The 19,020-nt window shown below is 40.1% G+C and overlaps 1 protein-coding gene and 1 long non-coding RNA gene across 6 annotated transcripts in view; one reads left to right on the forward strand and one right to left on the reverse strand.

Moving 5' to 3' along the window:
* The window catches only part of LOC121400953 (interleukin-17 receptor A-like), a 1,044,048-nt gene that overhangs the window by 409,272 nt on the left and 615,756 nt on the right, over positions 1-19,020 (forward strand). The window lies entirely within an intron of this gene.
* LOC121401046 lies at positions 462-18,972 on the reverse strand. 2 transcript variants are annotated; one of them, XR_005966071.1, is made up of 4 exons: positions 18,885-18,972; positions 14,578-14,784; positions 5,779-6,234; positions 462-593 (listed from the first exon to the last, which is right to left on the reverse strand). It is a non-coding gene; the product is annotated as an uncharacterized LOC121401046 (long non-coding RNA). The 2 variants fall into 2 exon arrangements; XR_005966072.1 differs by lacking the exon at positions 18,885-18,972 and adding an exon at positions 18,730-18,862.

The following is a 19,020-nucleotide window of genomic DNA, read 5'->3' on the forward strand; positions in this document are numbered from 1 at the left end:
CCTTTTTTGACAAGACTCCATTTACACAGCATAATAGATAGGCCCCTTAATGTGACATCAGAGCTCACCACAAAAAAAATCATCCCCTTTCTAGTCATTCCTATAAGTGTATTTATCAAATGGTAAACTGTAACTTTCATCCATTGATAAATATGCTTCTTAAAAATCACAGGAATGAATACAAAGTGTTTTTTTTTGTGGTGAGCTCTGATCTTACATTTTGATAAATCTACCCCTAAATCTTCTGCCACACTGGTTCATTAGAGAATGCAGAACATGTTTCTTAATGTTTATTTTTTGTTTCTTTTGTGCTGACATTTATATATATATATATATATTTCTATGGATAGATTAACTGAATATGATCTCTTTTGTGGCATAGTACATTTCAATTGTTTATAATGATAAAATCAAAGTCATATTCTGGTACATAAATTAAATTAATTCTCTTATGTAAATCTTGCCAGCCAGTTGGGTCGAAGACATGCAAATGAAGCAGGAGAGGAAAGGAATGTGCAGTAGCTCTTCAGTCCAGAACTTCCTCCTTGGGCTTTCATCACATCACACAGGGAAAGATGTGAGAGATCCCATCCCTAAGTGGAGAACAGAAAGAAAACAAAGTGATACTGACTCTAAAAAATACTTTTTAAAATATGAATGTATATTAAAAGTTACCTATAGGTCATGTTGATCATTTTTTGTGGAGAGGATTGTTTTTGTAAGTAAGTTGAAGTTTCTAAACCTGACTGTTTTGCCAACCTGACTGTCCCATCTCAGCCTGTCAGTTAAAGTTTCTAATGCTAATGGGCTACTGCTGCACAAATATGGCAGCCCCCTCATATAGGAACATGGGGCATCAGACAGGTACTGTAAAAGCATTGTGCAAATACTTTATGGCAAAGTTATAAGTAGCTTTCAAAGGCAATATTATGACAGATGTAAAAAATAGTTTAAATTCTGGTGTCAGTATCTCTTTAAGAGCTTCTGACCTGCAGCTAAAGTGATCTGTAATTTAAAAAAAAGAGTTTTTTAAATAATAAAGCTGATTAAGTAAAATGCTTTAATGACCCAGACTGTTTATGTTTGGACAGATGTTTAAAGGTGAACAACCCCTTTAACAAATAGTTAATCAATTGAATTTCTCTTTTTTTGACCCATTTGCTTAATACGGTTGTTTCTCAAAACAACCTTTGACATCAAGCCTAATTTCTCTTACTAAGGTGATAACAGATCCCAAAATGGTTTATTAAAACTCCTCTGAAGCATATCACCCCTGGAAAGAAGAGCCTTGAAAAAGGAAGATCTGGGAAGAAGTACTAGTATAAAGATTATCTACATTGCAAAAAATGTTAAAAAAAATGCACTGGTTGTAATTGGCACTTAAAATAGGATTTATGTACCTACCGTAGTGATGTGCAGGTCGGGTTTTACCCGACCCGCACCCGACCCTAACCTGCCCAACTCCCTGCTTCCATTTTAAGGCCCTGCGCCGACCCGCCCAGCTGATGACATCACAAAAGGGGAGGCGCGCAAGTTTAAAAAATCAAGCAGGAAGTCAGAAGCTGCCACCGACAAATGGAGGAGCGGGGCCGAACCCGCCAGACCCATGTGTAAACCCGCAGGTATTGGGTCTACCCGCACATCACTAACCTACTGGTAAATCCGTTTCTCTGTAGTCGACAGGGGGACACATGAGACCAGTGGGGTTAAGCTCCATCCTCCTGGAGGCAGGACACTTGATTGGATAAGAAAAAGAGGGCATGCCTGGATGTTCCAGCTTTACCCCTAGTACTTTCCTATTCAACTCAGTTGGTACAAAGTAACCGGACACAGAGAGGTAGAGAGAACAGTAACACTATTTCAACAATCAACTATTTACAGAGGGTGGGAAATCCTGTGTCCACCTTAGACAACAGAGAAAGGGATTTACCAGTAGGTACATAAATCCTATTTTCTCTGGCCTCTCCGGGGGACAAAGGAGATCAGTGAGGACTTAAAGCAGCCCCAACAACAATAGGGTGGGTGAAAATAGTAACTGAATTTTTGTTGCCTTTAGTCCTGCACAGCTGTGTGCAGTACTTTGCGACCAAAGGCTGCCTCTGAGGAGGCAAAGGAATGGATTTAGTAGAATTTCGGAAAGTGTGAATTGATGACCATGGCCGCTCTGCAGATCAGCTCAGCCGAGGCAGAGTGGCGCCAGGCCCATGATGACCCCACTGCTCTGGTTGGCTGGAATGATGAGCCGACAATCTGACTTGCGAAACACTTTGGATCGTGACAGATATATTCTTAGGGGCCGGACCATATCAAAGCCGTGCAGCCATTCTTGGGCTCCGGATATAGGGATGGCACCACTATGTCTTGGTTGAGATGAAAGGATGAAGCGACCTTTGGCGAGAATTCAGATTGGTACGAAGTACCACCTTGTCCTTGTTAAAACTTAGGAGATGAGGGTCACAGAGAAGAGCTCCCATGCTGATGTTACTGCTAGAAGTAGTACTACTTTCCAGATCATCCATGATGGTTCGACTGAGCCTAGTGGCTCAAATTGGGGGTCCAGGAGTGCGTCCAGAACAATGTTGAGATCCCATGTGGGAACTGGTGTTTGTCGTGGGGGGGGGGGCTATATGGGCCACCCCCTGTAGGAACGTTTTCACAGAATCAAGAGACAATCTGAGCTGAAAAAGTCAATGCCGATACCTGGACCTTCAGTGAACCTAGCTTAAGGCCTACGTCCATCCCTCTTTGTAAAAAGGAGAGAATGTCTGGAATGCTGAATCTGGTTGCGGAGCTTGAGTTGCTTCTCTTGTGGTAGGAACACTCTCTGTTCCAGCGTGTCGCATTCCAACCCGAGGAAAATCATCCTGTGTGATGGATGGCGCTGAGGTTAGCCTGAACCGGAGTACTACAAACTGGAAATGCCGCTTGCCAAAGGCAAATCGGAGGTACTGGTGGTGGGGTGGCCAGATGGGGACATGGAGATAAGTGTCTTTGATGCCCAAGGACACCAGGAGTTGTCCTGGTTCCATTCCCCAGATTACGGAGCACAAGGTTTCCATCTTCAACTGCACAAATCTGATCAAGAGGTTCAATTCTTTGAGGTCCAGCACCGGTCTGAATGTGTTGTCCTTCTTTGGAAGTATGAAGAGATTGGAGTAGTAGTCGTAAAATCTCGTTTGTGATGGGACTGGTTCGATAACCCCTAGGTCCCAAAGACATCTGACACATTCCTGGAAGGCCTGAGCTCGGCTTGGAGTGGATGGGACTTTTGACATGAAGAATCTCCTGTGGGGAAGAGAAGTGAAGTCCAGGTGATAGCCGTCTGTGACTATTTCCTTCACCCAAGAATCTGAAGATTGGCGTAACCACGCCTCCCAGAAATGGAGAAGCTGTCCCCCTATGTGCTTTTGTGACCCCGGAGGGAGTGCCCAGTCATGCCGATGAGGGCTTGTCATGGTTGACCTTGCCTTGGGGCTTGTTCGGTTTCCATCCTGAACGAGGTTTGTCTGATGGTTTGGAGCGAAAGGATGACCTCAATGGAGAGTTTGATTTTTTTGTCGACCTGCTGCTTTGGCCACAAAAAAATCACCCCCTACAGGGGGCTGAGGGGGAACGTTATTTGGACTGTGGTAGAAAAGTGCTCTTACCCCCTGTCGCCTGATAATTATTTCCCCAAATAGTCGAAGACCCTTCAAGGGTAAAATTGTAAAGTATTTCTTGGAACTGATGTCGGATGACCAGTTCTTTAGCCATAAAGTCCTCGGTGCTGATCCGAGGTACGTTCTATGAGCTGTGCCATGTCCAGAACTGCTTTGCATAAGAATGCATTGGTTTCTGCTATGCAACGAGCAGTGTGAATGAGTTCTACCAGGGGTGTGCCCAGTATGAGCGAGGTTGCCCATGCTTCTATGGCCCTGTTCACCATGCTGAGGCTAGGGATGGCCGAAGAGCTGATCCTGCAACTGAGAAGATCTCTTTTAGGGATCCTTCCAACCTCTTCTCTGTAGTATCCTTGAAGGTGGCTGTGTCCATGGTAGAGCAGTTGTTATGGAAAGGTGTGAGGCTGGCGCATCTACTAGTGGTGGAACGGACCACTTCTCCACAAACTCCTTTGAAAGGGGTAGGACTTGGAGAACCTGCGTGATGCCTGAAAAGCCCTTTTTGGCAAATTCCACTCATCCTGGATTACTGCTGTCAGCTGTTCATGCGAGGAAAAGCAGGTTGCAGATTTTTTCTTTCTTTTAAAAAGACCTTTATGATATGAGGAATCTGCATTGGAGTCAAGATTTAGCACCTCAATGACGGCCATGATAATGCCGTCAATGTCGTAAGAGGTATCTTTCTCTCTGGTATTTTCTTCCTCGTCATCTTCTGATTGGGCAGGGGACGAAAATACCTCTCTGTTGGATCCCTAGCTTTCAGATACATCCGGAGAGTTAGAAGTGCGGGAGGGTATATCGTCACGCTTAGATAGTGTGCGCTTGTGTTTTTCCACTGGAACCTCTTGAACCTTTGACATGGCTTTCGCAATAGAAGTAGCAATAGTGCCCGCTATGGCATCTGCTAGTGATGGAATATTTTTCAGCTGCTATACACTTCTTTGAAGACACATAAAATCGCAGCTGATGAAATGTGAGGAGTAAAAAGAGGTACTGGACAGGGTTGGCCTCTCTCACTCCTACTGTTCAACATAACATTGGAATCCCTCATCAGATATCTCAAGATGTTCTCCTGATTACCTGCTCTGGATATTAATAATCTATCCGTGTGTTTACCAGCATTTGAGTTTTCTTAATTGTGAAAAATCCTTCTCATAATATAAAAATATCTTCTCAATATTACAAACTTTGAGTCTATTTCTGGGTTTAAACCCAAAAGACTGAACTAATAAGTATATAAGGCCTTTCTTCTGCTAAAGTCCTATTGCAACTAGGTATCGAAAAGAAACAATCCTACATCTAAAATCTAGGTATCCAGCAGATCTTTATTGGCTCTATTTTTGATGACTTCCAATGATAAAAAAAAGATGGCACATTTTTATAATAAACAGAAAAATGCACCATTAAATTTAAAAGGACTGCCTTCTAAAAAATGTTGATCTTTCTTAAATGCATCTATCCTATGGTGAATTTGCTCAATACTTTTAATTCATTTGGAAAGGAAAAAAATCAAAAAAATTGTTCTACCGAAACTAAGAAAGTGTTTACAATTAATTAAAATGAATGTACTGTTGCCCTGTAGAGGTACAGGTGATATAGAAGATAACAGAAAAGTTCTGTAGAATCCCATTGTATTCTACATAGTTTATCTGTTATCTGCTATGTAAACCTGTTCCTTTTTTCTTTTTTCCAGCTTTGAATGGCTGCTCCCATGGCTACACAGCAGGTTGATTGTATAAACTTTAGTAGTGTTTCTAAAACAAGCAAACAAATCAGTGCTATCAATGTAGGGCCACAGTTCATCAAATTGTTATTACTATGTTACATTTTAATTTTTTTTATGTTACTGTCCAAAAATAAATGATGGTCTCGGGGTACATGGTTACAGAGATTTAACTAGTCAGCATTAACAAGGCACATCTCTGAAAATGGCAAATATATTAATATAGATCTAAAAATAACTACACAATCTAAGGAAAACATATTAGAAATGCTTAATAAACAATTCAAAAAACAACCCTCTGAAATTAAAGATTACCGAGTTTATAGAAACAATTTTATAGTATGACAAATACTATACCGATTACATAAATATGATTATCAGGTTACCCTTACTTACCTTTAAAGGAGAAGCAAGTTTTTTACTTGAAGGTACCAAAAGTTAGGCAGCTCTAAGTGATTGTATATACCCAGGGCTGCTGCTCCTATCAATAGAAAACTGCAGAGGCCCAGTGAGCTACACAGAGGGATCCTGTTCATGCTTATTCTTTATTCCCGCAGCTGTGCATACACAGCAGAGTGAAAAGCCATACTTTAACAACAGAAAAAAAAAACAGCTATTTCACACCACTGTGCAGTTATGTCTGAAGAAGTGGAAAAAGAGAATCACTCTGGATCTCTGGAAGAACCCTGGGCCGGTGCAGTTATCTGTTGACAGGAGCAGCAGCCTGGGTTATCAGTTAAGTAAATAAAATCACTTGGGATGCCTAAATTGTGGCACCCCCAAGTTAAAAAGACTTTCCTTTCCCTTTAACAAGGAACGTGGTCTCCTCTGCTCGGCTTAGCCTCCAGTCTCCTAAATGGAAAAGAAAAAATATTAATTGGTTACAACATCTCAATTCCCCTACACATATTCTTTGTTGGGGTGATTGTATAAGCAAATGTCAAATCTCTGACAAGAGAAATTGTTTTATTTTCAACTACCCCTCTGGTTCAACAAGCCTAGTTTAAAGGATTCTCTCATTTACACTTTCCCCATTTCATTCTTTAACAAATATATCTCCAAATTAGGCTTTATGCACAAACAGTGATTTGTAACATTCTATCAGAGGAAATCGATAACCCAAACGATTGCTTATTTTGATTGATCACAATACAACCTTTCATCTTCCTTAAGTCCAAAATGTTTAAACCTTCACTATTGGATAAGGATTTTGAGAGGGGCATAGAGAATTTCCAGACCTTATACGAAAAAAAAATTCCTTACAATTTGAATACATATCAGTTTTTAATTTAAAAGTAATTTTCATGTTACGTTTCTGAATGTATTGCACATTTTTGTCCCAAGTTACGGAAACAAGTGGCATGATCTGAAACTGATGCCTGCCCAAAGTGCCAGGCTCCAAAGGCAGATATTTACCACTGTCTATGGTCTTGTCCATTGATCAAACAATTCTGGAGACTGTCACCTCCTATTGTAAATTCACGCTACATTTTCAGATACATCTCACATCTTTGTGGGCAATCTTGAGAGACACAGTATTCCTGGATATCAACCCTCCCCCCATCACTTGAAATGACGATTACTAAGCTTGATTTTGCCTATCACATGGATTGGCTGGAAGCCACCTTGAACATAGAGCACTAAGAACTACCTTCTTTGCTACCCGGACAAAATATGTACAGACATTACCCCACAATCGACAACAGGAAACTTCCTATGTATTTTGGTTTACTACCTGGTATACAGTGGGGCCGATTCATGAAGCTCGAGTGAAGGATTCGAAGTAAAAAAACTTCGAATTTCGAAGTGTTTTTTGGGCTACTTCGACCTTCGAGTACGAATCGAACGATTCGAACTAAAAATCGTTCGACTATTCGACCATTCGATAGTCGAAGTACTGCCTCTTTAAAAAAAACTTCGACCCCCTACTTCGGCAGCTAAAAGCTACCGAAGTCAATGTTAGCCTATGGGGAAGGTCCCCATAGGCTTGCCTAAGTTTTTTTGATCGAAGGATATTCCTTCGATCGTTGGATTCAAATCCTTCGAATCGTTCGATTCGAAGGATTTAATCGTTCGATCGAAGGATTTAATCGTTCGATCGAAGGAATAATCCTTCGATCGTTCGATCGTAGGATTTGCGCTAAATCCTTCGACTTCGATGTCGAAGGATTTTAGTTCCTAGTCGAATATCGAGGGTTAATTAACCCTCGATATTCGACCCTTCATACATCTGCCCCAGTATGTCCGAGGACTTGGTAGGGAGAAATCCCTTACCAATAACAACTCAAACACAAAAGAATACTTGTAAATGTCCTGATAGCAGTTTATTTTATACAATGCCAAGTGAAAATAGGTATAGCCCCTAAGGTTGCCACACAGCTGATATTTGACTGGGCTAGCCAGAAAAACACCAGCTAGAACCGGGGCTGGTATTACTAATTTACCGGCAATACAATGGGTTGTTCATCTGTCAAATAATTTCTTCAATTCAGTTGTTTTTAGATTGTTCCCCAGAAATAAGGAGAATCTTCTCCTTCCCTCCCTAAAGTGGTTCATTGAAAAAACTCCTTTTTAAACATTCCCTCTTATCTCCCACAACAATTGCCCAATACTCCTATTTCTGTACCCCGATGTCCCATACCTGCCCAATCCCGGCTCAGTGACGTCACCAGTTTGCCCATTTCCCTTGATTTTACCAAGCAGGGACTTCTCATTCAGGCCAGAAAAATCTATACGAAAGGAGGCAACTCTAACAGTCCAATGGAAAAGAAACTGTAACTATTTTACTGTTTAGGACAATCAGATGTGTAGTGTATGTTTCTGGTTATTGGGTGTAGGACGAGGAATGTGTGTAGGCCTACTCCAATTTACATATGTAATCCTATTCACGACTGTAATGTCATATTTCATTAAATTTTGTATGTATTTTAGCTCATGTCTGGCGTGAACGTCATCCATTGACAAGAGATTATACATTTTTTTCACACCCCCACTCAGTCTATATGAGAATTGATCACATTTTTTTGTCTGCAGTGCTAATGCCAAATGTTCAAGAGGCGGACATACTATCTGCAGTATGGTCTGACCATTCTCCTACAATGGTGAGCCTAACAAATATGATAATTAAACCTTATAACTTAAAATGGTGTTTATCTGATTCCCTTTTACATGTTCCCTCTACATTTGGGAAAGCTCTACAAACGTATTTTCAGGAAAATGTAAATTCTGTCACATCTTCAATGACCCTTTGGGAAGCTCACAAGTTAGTAATGCGAGGTGTATTTATTCAATTAGCCTCCCATGGAATAGGGAAAATACACTAAACCTCCAAAATTTAACTCAAAAACACTCTGCCCTCGAACAGTTGCACAAAACAAACCCCACTTCTGAAATAAATCGACAATTAAAAGACGTATCTACCGAATTAAAAATGTTATAGCTTCATGAGGCTGATATGACAATTAGATGGGCTAATCAAAAATTCTATACTAAAAACAATAAAGCTGATACTTTACTAGCTAGAAAATTAAAAGGCTTGAATATCTCTTCCAATGTTCCCCATAAAATTAAAACAAGTGCAGGACATCTAACGGCTCATCCCCATGTAATATTGGCAGAATTTACAAAATTTTATTCAGACCTTTACAATCAACATACCCCATTCTCTTTACATAAGGCTAATCAATTCTTGCAAGATTTAGCTCTGCCTCCAATTGCTGCAAATCATAAAGAACTGCTAGATAGTCCTATAACCATTGAAGTACAACAAGCCATCAAGAGCCTTAAATCTAATACCACCCCTGGCCCTGACGGATTTTCGTCTCAATATTATAAGAAATTCTCTGAGATTTTATGTCCACATCTTGTACAGGCCTTTAATTTCATTGCCCAGGGCAACTACTGGCCTAAAGCATTAGCAGCACAAATAGCTGTGATCAATGTGCCAATTATCACCCCATATCCATCCTCAACTTAGATCTTCGAATCTTTGGAAAGATATTGGTGTCTAGACTCAATACTTTCCTTCCTACCCTTATACATCTTGACCAAACAGGCTTTATCCCTAAAAGATATACAGGAGACAATATTAGACGAGTTATTCACCTAACCCATATTGCAAATTCAACAAAAACCCCTGCAATGCTTTTTAAGTCTGGATATACAAAAAGCATTTGATAAAATTTCATGGGAGTACTTATTTTATATCTTGTCAAAATGGGGATTTGGCCCAATATTTCAACATACAAATAAAGCGCTTTATACTTCTCCATCAGCATACATTAAATGGGGCCCATTTACCTCTTCTAATATACCCCTAGAGAGAGGCACGAGACAAGGTTGCCCTTTATCGCCTGTGCTCTTTGCCTTAGAGCCCCTAGCAAGACTCATTGATAGTCACTCCCAAATTTATGGGATAATTCATTCTGGGAAACAATACAAAGCCTGCTTTTTCGCGGATGATGTAATTCTCACGCTCACTAAGCCTCTCACCTCCTTGCCACATTTAACATATCTATTAGACCAGTTTGCAGTAATCGCAGGACTTTCAGTTAATAATGCCAAATCTGAGGCATTAAGTTTAAATCTACCAACCCATGTACTTAAACTTATTTAATAAAACTTTGAATACTCTTGGAAAACTTCGCACTTGAATTATTTAGGAATACATCTTACACCTAATTTCTCAACTCTCTATAAGAGTAACTACATTCCTATGTGGCAAAAAATTAACTCCCTACTAACACAATGGAACAAATATAACATTTCATGGTTGGGTAGAATTAACGCAATCAAAATGGTGAACCTGCCCAAATTACTGTATCTTTTCAGATCATTACCCGTACCAGTTCCTAAAAAAGACTTGGCAACATTACAAAAAAACATTACTAATTTTGTTTGGGCCTTTGGATTTCATAGAATCTCAGGATCTACTCTACAGAAAAGTAAAAGGAATGGAGGTCTTGCCTTTCCCAACCCATTGAAATATTATCAAGCAGCCCAACTAGCCCCAATTGCCCAACTGTACTTTATCTCACCTCCAGTTTGGGTTCAATTAGAGAAAGCATTAATATACCCAGTTAACCCTGCAGCCCTCCCTTGGGTCAAAGCAGAACTTCGTCCCAAAGGGATGTCTGAATTCATGAAACATATTCTATCCGTTTGGGATTCTGTCAAACAGTCAGCTAATTTGATAGCCCCCCACAAACCTGCCACTCCGCTTTGGGGTAACCCTGAATTCTTACCCGGTTTAGGAACTGCTTCTTTTAGGTGGTGGTGTACAACCCACATTAAATATGCTAAAGATTTATATCAACTTACAGGCCTGTCTTGGGAAGGTTTTGAAAACAAGTTTCATCCCCCCATTGAAGAAAAATTCCATATTTCTGCAAGTCCATCACTTTCTGCACTCAGTACATAAAAACCCGGTTCTACCTTCCTGCTCTGCATTTGAAACGTTATGTTTTACTTATCCGTACACAACAGGCTTAATATCTCTGCTTTATCAGTCCTTAATGATGCAAAGCAACACAATTCCTCCATCGTATATTAAAACCTGGGAACAGGAATTACACCAAACTCTTGATCCAAAAGCATGGGAGAGTATATGGGAAGGAACAAATAAATGCTCTATTAATTTACATCAAATAGAAACTTCCTACAAAATACTTACTCGTTGGTATTTTACTATGCGTTTAAGCAAGATGTTTCCATCTCAATCTAAGGATTGTTTTCGGAATTGTGGAGGAGAAGGAACGATGGCTCATATATAGTGGCAATGCCTTATAGTGAAAAAATACTGGTCACGAATTTATGGTATAATCAACTCTATTACCCACATCCATATTAGAAAGGACCCCTGGGTTGCCTTATTTAATCAATGGATCCCTAATATTAACGCCAACTCTAGAAAATTAATTACATTTATATTCACGGCAGCCAAACAGGTGATTGCTAAGTCGTGGCGGACCCAATTTCTTCCAATTCCAAAATTAAAGGCTCGCATAACAGAGATTATGATAAATAAGAAATTGACTTCACTTTTATCCGGGACCCACAAGAAATTTTTACAAATTTGGCAACCCTGGGCACCCCGGGCTACCTTTCATGGGCTAGACGTGTTCCTTCTCTCAGCTTAATATCGTACTAAATTAAACAACTAACAGAAAACAATATGTTGATAATAGAGGAGGCCTGGAATAAGGAAAATCTACTTTACTTTGCTTCACGTTTCTACCCTATCTATTATATGATCTGATTTGGGAAATTTGGGCTAACCTCTGTGTTTTTATGTTTTAACCTAATTATTCGGTGTTAACTGGAAATTGCTTCCTAGTTGAGTAACTCTGCACATATTTTAAGAATGCCAGACGAAAAAAAAAAGATGGGCGCACAAACTTAGTTTAAAGTTAATTTATTAAGTTTGGAGTTTAAAAATGTGAAAATATAACAGTCAGATTATATTGTATTTTCTTTTTTATGCAAATATACTACTCACCTTCTGTATGTTTACAATGACAATATGAAAATATTGTATTTTACTATATTGTATTTTACTGTAATGTAAAAAAAAAAGAGAGAAAAAACGTCAATAAAAAGTTATTAAAAAAAAAAATTTGTATGTATTTTTTGGTGCAAATTAAGATTTTTTTTTAAAAAAAAAAAAAACAACAAATACATCTACTTTCAATCAGATAGCATTTGGTTGAGAGAAAAATTTAATTAAGGGTAAGTGCACCTCAGAATGCTGAGGGATAGTGTAGGAATGAGGGGCCTTGACGTAGCACGTGAGCTTACATATGTTGGCCAAAGTGTGGTACTAACACCTCATTTTTGGTAATAATTGTTTTTAAAGGCAAACTGTGTGTCGGCAATTTTTCTCTTTCTCATTGTGTACAATTATTGGCTTCAAATCGTTTATAGCAGGTATAGCTGGTCAACTCCAGATTGTGAGTTAGTCCGAGCACTGACACAAAGGTGCTTCTAGCAGCTGGTCAACACCACAGCATGGGTTAGACCGAGCGCTGGTGGGTTTTTTCTGTGTTTTGTGCACAAATTGCAGCCAAAAATTGCCTGTAGCTGACATTGAGCCATTAAAACAAGGTATGATTTACAGGTGTATGTTAATGGGCTGGGGCTTAAGGGCTCTTACAGACAAGCTTTTTTACCTGCGCTCCCCTGCGTTCTGGTTTCATGTGTTCAGCCACAGGGGAGCGCAAGGAGTAGATGCGATGAATTCTTTTCAATTGGGCTGTACTCACACAGATGCATGTAAGCACCGATTGCAGGTAAAATGCAACATGCTGCATCCCAAACTGCGTTCGGCGCTTACATGCGTCTGTGTGAGTACAGCCCCATTGAAAAGAAATCAGTGCGTCTACTCCTGCGCTCCCCTGCGGCTGAACGAATGAAACCGGAAAGTAACTCTAACTCGTCTGTAAGCAGGGGTGCTTCGCCAATGAGGCGAGTTGAGGCTCTCGCCTCAGGCGGCAGCGCCCCACTAGGTACCAGGGGCAGCAAAAAATGCTGCTCCTGGTACTTTAAGAGCGAATTTCCAGGGGAGGGGGGGCAGCAGCAACTGCCGCTGCCTCAGGTGGCGGAGGGGCCAGGATCGCCCCTGTCTGTAAGAGCCCTAAAAGCTCCTTGCTTTCTCACTAGAGCTTCTGAGTAAAGGGTAAGTGCACTGTTGGTCTTAATTCTCAGTCACACTGTTTGCTGGGGCACTTGATTTTAAATGCACTAAAAACTTAAATGCTAATGGCTAGTGTAGGACTTGCGTACAATGAGGGGCCTTGACGTGGCACATGAGCTTACATATTTTGGCCAATGTGTGGTACTAACACCTCATTTTTTTGTAATACACACAATTAATATTAAAGGCAAACTGTGTGCTGGTAATTTTTCTCTCTGTACAAATATTGGCTTTTTATCGTTTATTGCAGCTGGTCAATTCCAGAGTGTGGGTTAGACTGAGCGCTGGCACAAGGGTGCTTCTAGCAGCTGCTCAACTCCATAGTGTGGGTTAGACCAAGCTCCGGCGATTTCTTTCTGTGTTTGGTATCAAAATTAGGTTCATTCAATCCCATCTATGGAAAAATATTCTCATCCCACAGAATCCACAGCAAAAAATGCATCATGAAGTCTCTGCAGAATCCTTAGTAAATTCTACTTTTATAAACTACTTTCTGGAGTACTGAGAGAACAAAATTACAGATTGATCCCTTTGACATACAAAGGATTTAACTTTCATTCAAATAATGGCAAATACCTTAACAGCTCTCCCAAATGTGTTTTTTCTTTACCTCATTATTTACATCTACCCTGGGAATGTCCTCTAATTCAACATTTTGGAAAGATATTCAAGATCATGTTCTCAATTTTCATTATCCTCTCGATTTAATCTCATGGGTATTGATAATAAAAACTTGTTTATTCTCTGTAATACGTCATTCTTGACAACATACTAAAATACCTCAAATTAACTCTAGCTGGTTGTTCACCTTTAAGGTAACTTTTTGTATGTTACAGAATGGCTAATTCTAAGCAACTTTTCAATTGGTCTTCATTATTTATTTTTTTTTATAGTTTTTGAATTATTTGCCTTCTTTTTCTGACTCTTTCAAATTGGGGTCACTGACTACCATCTACAAAACAAATGCTCTGTAAGGCTATAAATGTATTGTTATTGCTACTTTTTATAACTTATCTTTATGTTCAGGCTCTATACTATTCATATTCCAGTCTATTATTCAAATTAGTGCATGGTTGCTAGGGTAATTTGCATCCTAGCAACCAGATTGGTGAAATTGCAAACTGGAGAGCTGCTGAATAAAAAGCGAAATAACTCAAAAACCACAGATAATACAAAATGAAAACCAATTGCAAATTGTCTCAGAATATCCCTCTCTACATCATACTAAAAGTTAACTCAAAGGTGAACCAGCCCTTTAAGTAAGACTTTATCTGTATTAAAAAAAAACTTTCTACAAATATAGCTATCGCATTACAGGCTTCATAGTATACAAAACCGATTAAAATTGAAAATAGTTTTACAAAACATGGATGAATGAGAAAGATAGGATAAATGGCATCCTTTACTGCTCCATAGATATTTAAAGGGGACATATACCATAATTTTGAACTATAGTTTAATCAATTCTTTTTGCAATAAAATTGAATAAAACATGTTTTAGATACCTTTTGGGTCCACTTTATTTGTTATCTTAGCATTTCTTATCACGCTCCTCCCTTTCTCCTGATTTCCTGTCCTGTTACAGCTACAGCAAGTCAGGGCAGCCGTCGGCCATCTCTTTTTTTCACTTTTTTTTTCCGTAGAGCAGCAGCCACTGAGAAGGACTGGGCGTGCATTGGTGGGAGGTGCTGGTTGCCGATGTCATCTAGGCACTATGTCAATCAAAATACTTAATTAGGTTGTGTCCAAAACAGTTTCTGGAAATCCCCTTTTAAAACCGACCCACAGGAAGGCTCGTTCTCCTTGAGCTTAGTATTCAAACGACAAAATAAGTTGATGAGGGTTCAAACGACAAAATAAGTTGAATTAGGGAACATCTGAGAAATATAGAGAAAGGTATAGAAAGCCATAGTGTATCTAAACATTTTAAGGCGGTACATAGATGTAACCCCAAGGGTCTAACATATTGGGGTGTGGAGGCATTAACCAGAAAGTGGAGGGGGGGAAACATTGTAGAAGATACTCTAAGATGCGAAAGAAGGATATATAAAATGGGAACACTGGAACCTAAGGGCCTCAACATAGACTTCAACCTAAGGTCCTTTTTAGGAGAAGTCTTTATCTAAACTTATGTACAATATACCTTCTTGATATATACAAATTGTATAAAAAAAAAAAACCTCCCTATATATATGTAACAAATACAAATATGCAAATTTTAACTAATAATGTGGAGAATTGATGGATTGAGTATAATCGATTAGGTAATTTTTAAAGGCTAATTAATCAAGTAACCCTATAAGCTAAAAAAGTTAATATAAATAATCATAATTAGTGAAAAACCAGGTAAAAGAAATTTAAAAATCTCCTGAATTCCTAATTGTAAATTAATTCTCTTAATGGATAATACCATGAAAGAAACACTGAAGCAAGAGACGGAAGTGTATATAAAATATTTTGGTTCATACTCTTTCCATCATTTTAAACCACTTGATGCTGTGGGATCCAATGCTGGGGACATTCAAAATATGTTTGTGCTAGTGGGAAAGTATTAATAATTTGCAATGTGGTAAGGGGAGTGGACATTAGGGTTTCGTTGCCATGGTAACGCACCGCGACTATGGAAAGGAAGTGCAGGGACGCGTGACCTAGGCAACCAGGATCCGTAAAAGGAGAGAACCGCATACTTTAGAATTTGAGCCTCTGAGGAAGTCGTATATCGACGAAACGCGTCAGGTGAAGGCTGTCATCTGAAAGCGCCAGAGAATCCATACACAGGGTTAAACTGTGAACACTGGGGTCCTTGATATACTATGGCGAGGAAATTTTGATGACTCGATATGCCTGTATTAACTACAAATTTGTCAGTGTACAATTTTAAGTATTTTTATCAGAAATAAAACGTTTTTACACTATTACTGCTCCACATCTTTTTCAGCAAGGAATTCTATTTGGAAGCTACACCTCGAGATTATGAGTTATATGCTGATTATATTTTTAAACATTTGCGAGTACCCACCTATTGCTGAACACGTGGTGTGTAAAGATTAAAATAAGCACACATTTAAGATTCTTTGTGTCTTTGAGGTAGAGGTGTTGAACTACAAAACTCACAACGAAATACTACACTATAAGATCTCTCTATGCCATATTCTCTTCTCTCCTAGCTATTTTTAGCACTGACCCTCATCAACTTAATATGTCAATCAAGCCTGGGTCCTTCTCAGGGCTGCTTGCCCAGCTTCGGGCAGGCACCCTTGCACACAGACTCAGTGCACCTACAGACTGAACAATGGAGCTCAGGAGCTGGTCGGAGACCAGCGACTCATCTCCCCTCTCTCTCTTCCCCCTCGACAATGTGTTTTCCACACTACACAATAGTGATGTGCGGGCGGGTTTGGGTCGACCTCGCACTGCTCCTCAAATGCCGGCATCCAACTTCCGGTTTTATAGTCTCGCGTCTGCTCGCCCTGCCCCTTTTGTGACATCATTGTGATGTCATCTGTGGGGCGGGTCTATAAAAGGACCCCGGAAGCGCGGATGGGGGCGCGGGCTGCAGCAGGGCGGGTTAGGGTCGGGTGCAGGTCACACAAGCACAGGGCATCGAACAATTAGGTTGCGAGGGGAGCAGAATGGAGCACTGACAGGCAGGCAAGTGAGGAGCTAGGAGAAGAGATCCACTGATTTAAAGCAGCTGTATCCCAGCAGTGACACATTTAGCCTGCTTAACGCTGAAACTGTTTAGATTTAACTCCACTCGTCACCCACCCCGCTCCTCCCCCTCCCCAATGAATTTTCCTTGCACTACAGGGGGCAGCAGTGATGATCAGATAGAGGGAGAACGCTTGCTTTACAAATGGCTTCAGCATAAATCTGTGCACGTAAGGGGAGGGTGGCTGGAAGACTTCCAAGCTGCCTATAACTAGCATAAAGCGGCCTTGGATTTAGTAAAATTGGAAAAATTCATTTATCATGTTTCTAGAAAGTGGTAGAAAGGGGTTTACCCCCCACATCCCAGGTGTCCAAAATGTGCAGCCTTAAGTTCCTAAACTACAGCTCCCAGGTGGCAGGGATATGGCAGAAAGATGGACATAGGACAGTTATGTGCAGACTGGGAACAGACGCACAGGCAGGGAGATGGGAGGAGTTTTCCAAGCTACAGCAGAGCTCAGCCTGTCAGTCAGTGCTGTGACCATTTCCTGTGAGAGAATGAACAGACACTCCCACCTCTCATTGCAGCTCTGATAGAATGACACTTTTAGCAGGTAAAATGCATTCAAAACTTTTGCCTGCATCACTACATTGTTTGAGGAAAGATTAATCATATATCTGAATATGAAGGTTATGTAAAATGTCCCCTTTAATCTTATTAGAATCTAGCCAGTTAATATGTAATATATCCTGCACAAGAAACTTTTATTTGGATGTTTAAATTCAGTCATATTCCAGTTATATTCTTCTATACCATGGCACATATACTGTTTATTTAAAGGGGTGGTTCACCTTTAAATGGACTTGTAGTATATAATAGAATGACTAATTCTAAGCAACTTTTGACATGGTCTTCATTATTTATAATCTTTGAATTATTTGCCTTCTTCTCCTGATGCTTTCCAGCTTTCAAATGGGGGTCACTGACCCCCCATTCAAAAACCACAAAAAATGAAAACCAATTGCAAATTGTCTCAGAATATCACCCGTACATTATACTATGGGGCAAATTTACTAAAGGGCAAAGTGACTAATGCGGAGCAAAAATTCGCTAACGTGACGTCATTTTGGTACTTTGCCGATTTACTAACTTCGTAACTTCGTTAGGGAAGGAGATAGACTCTAGCGGTACTGCGCTCCCTAATGCCTGGCGAATTTGCGCTCTGGTGAATGGACGTAACTACGCAAATTCACTAATATGTGGATTTTACTGAACGTTCTCTCTTGCGCCAGACTTGCCTTCGCCACCTCACACCAGGCGAAGTGCAATAGAGTAGATAGGAGTTCTTCAAAAAATAGTTGAACATTTTTTCATTAAATTTAAGTCCCAAAAAACTTTTGACTTTTACTTTTTCAGGGTGATAGGCTGAAAAAGAGCATGAATTTTTTTAGGGGTAACCGGCTTCCCCCTACATTTCCTAACATATGGCACCTAAACTATACACTGGGCTCATGTGTAGGGCAATATAAAAACTCTATTTTATTAAGTTTTCCCGGGCTTGTGTAGTGTAATGTATTTGCTGCAACATATACGTCCATTCAACTTTAACTTCCTGACGTATGCAAATTAGGCAACGCTAGCGCAACTTCACTTGGCGCAATTACGCTAGCGCAACTTCCCCGGCATCGTGGACGCAACTTCGGATTTTAGTCAACTAGCATTGTCCTGGCAAATCTACGCCTGGCGAAGTGTGGCAGTGTGAGTGAAGCCGTCGCTGGCGAATTTTCGGAGGTTAGTGAATTTAAAGGTGAACAACCCCTTTAATTGCCATTACACTTTACATTGGGATATTTATATTTCTTCACTTCTTGATCATTGTACAGTTTGGCTGTTATTCACATGTAGGTATGTATTAGGGTATAGGTTGCTATAAAGCGCAATAGCCAGGTTTATTCTCGTCCGACATGTCTAATAAAACTCTTCTGTCATTAGGAGCACGTGTTACCTGATGCAGCAGGGCCAATGGCCGCTATAAATCAGACTAATGGAACTGCGTGACGTGTGGGTGGCTTCTGCTTATTCTTGGGCCCTCCGAGTTACCACACAACAGCATTATGTGTAAACAGCCTCCAATAACCCCCTAATATCAAGGACACACACCTTACAGAGACCAGCAAGTATGGGACAGGTTCGCAGCCGCAAGGGAAGACTGAATAAAACCCTGCCCCAAAGAAAAATCCTAAAGCTAGTCAGCGTAAACAACTACTAAGTGGAGCACTGTAGTAGCGTACGGCTC

The sequence above is a fragment of the Xenopus laevis genome, chromosome 3L (genome assembly GCF_017654675.1).
Source record: "Xenopus laevis strain J_2021 chromosome 3L, Xenopus_laevis_v10.1, whole genome shotgun sequence".
Classification (NCBI taxonomy): domain Eukaryota; kingdom Metazoa; phylum Chordata; class Amphibia; order Anura; family Pipidae; genus Xenopus; species Xenopus laevis.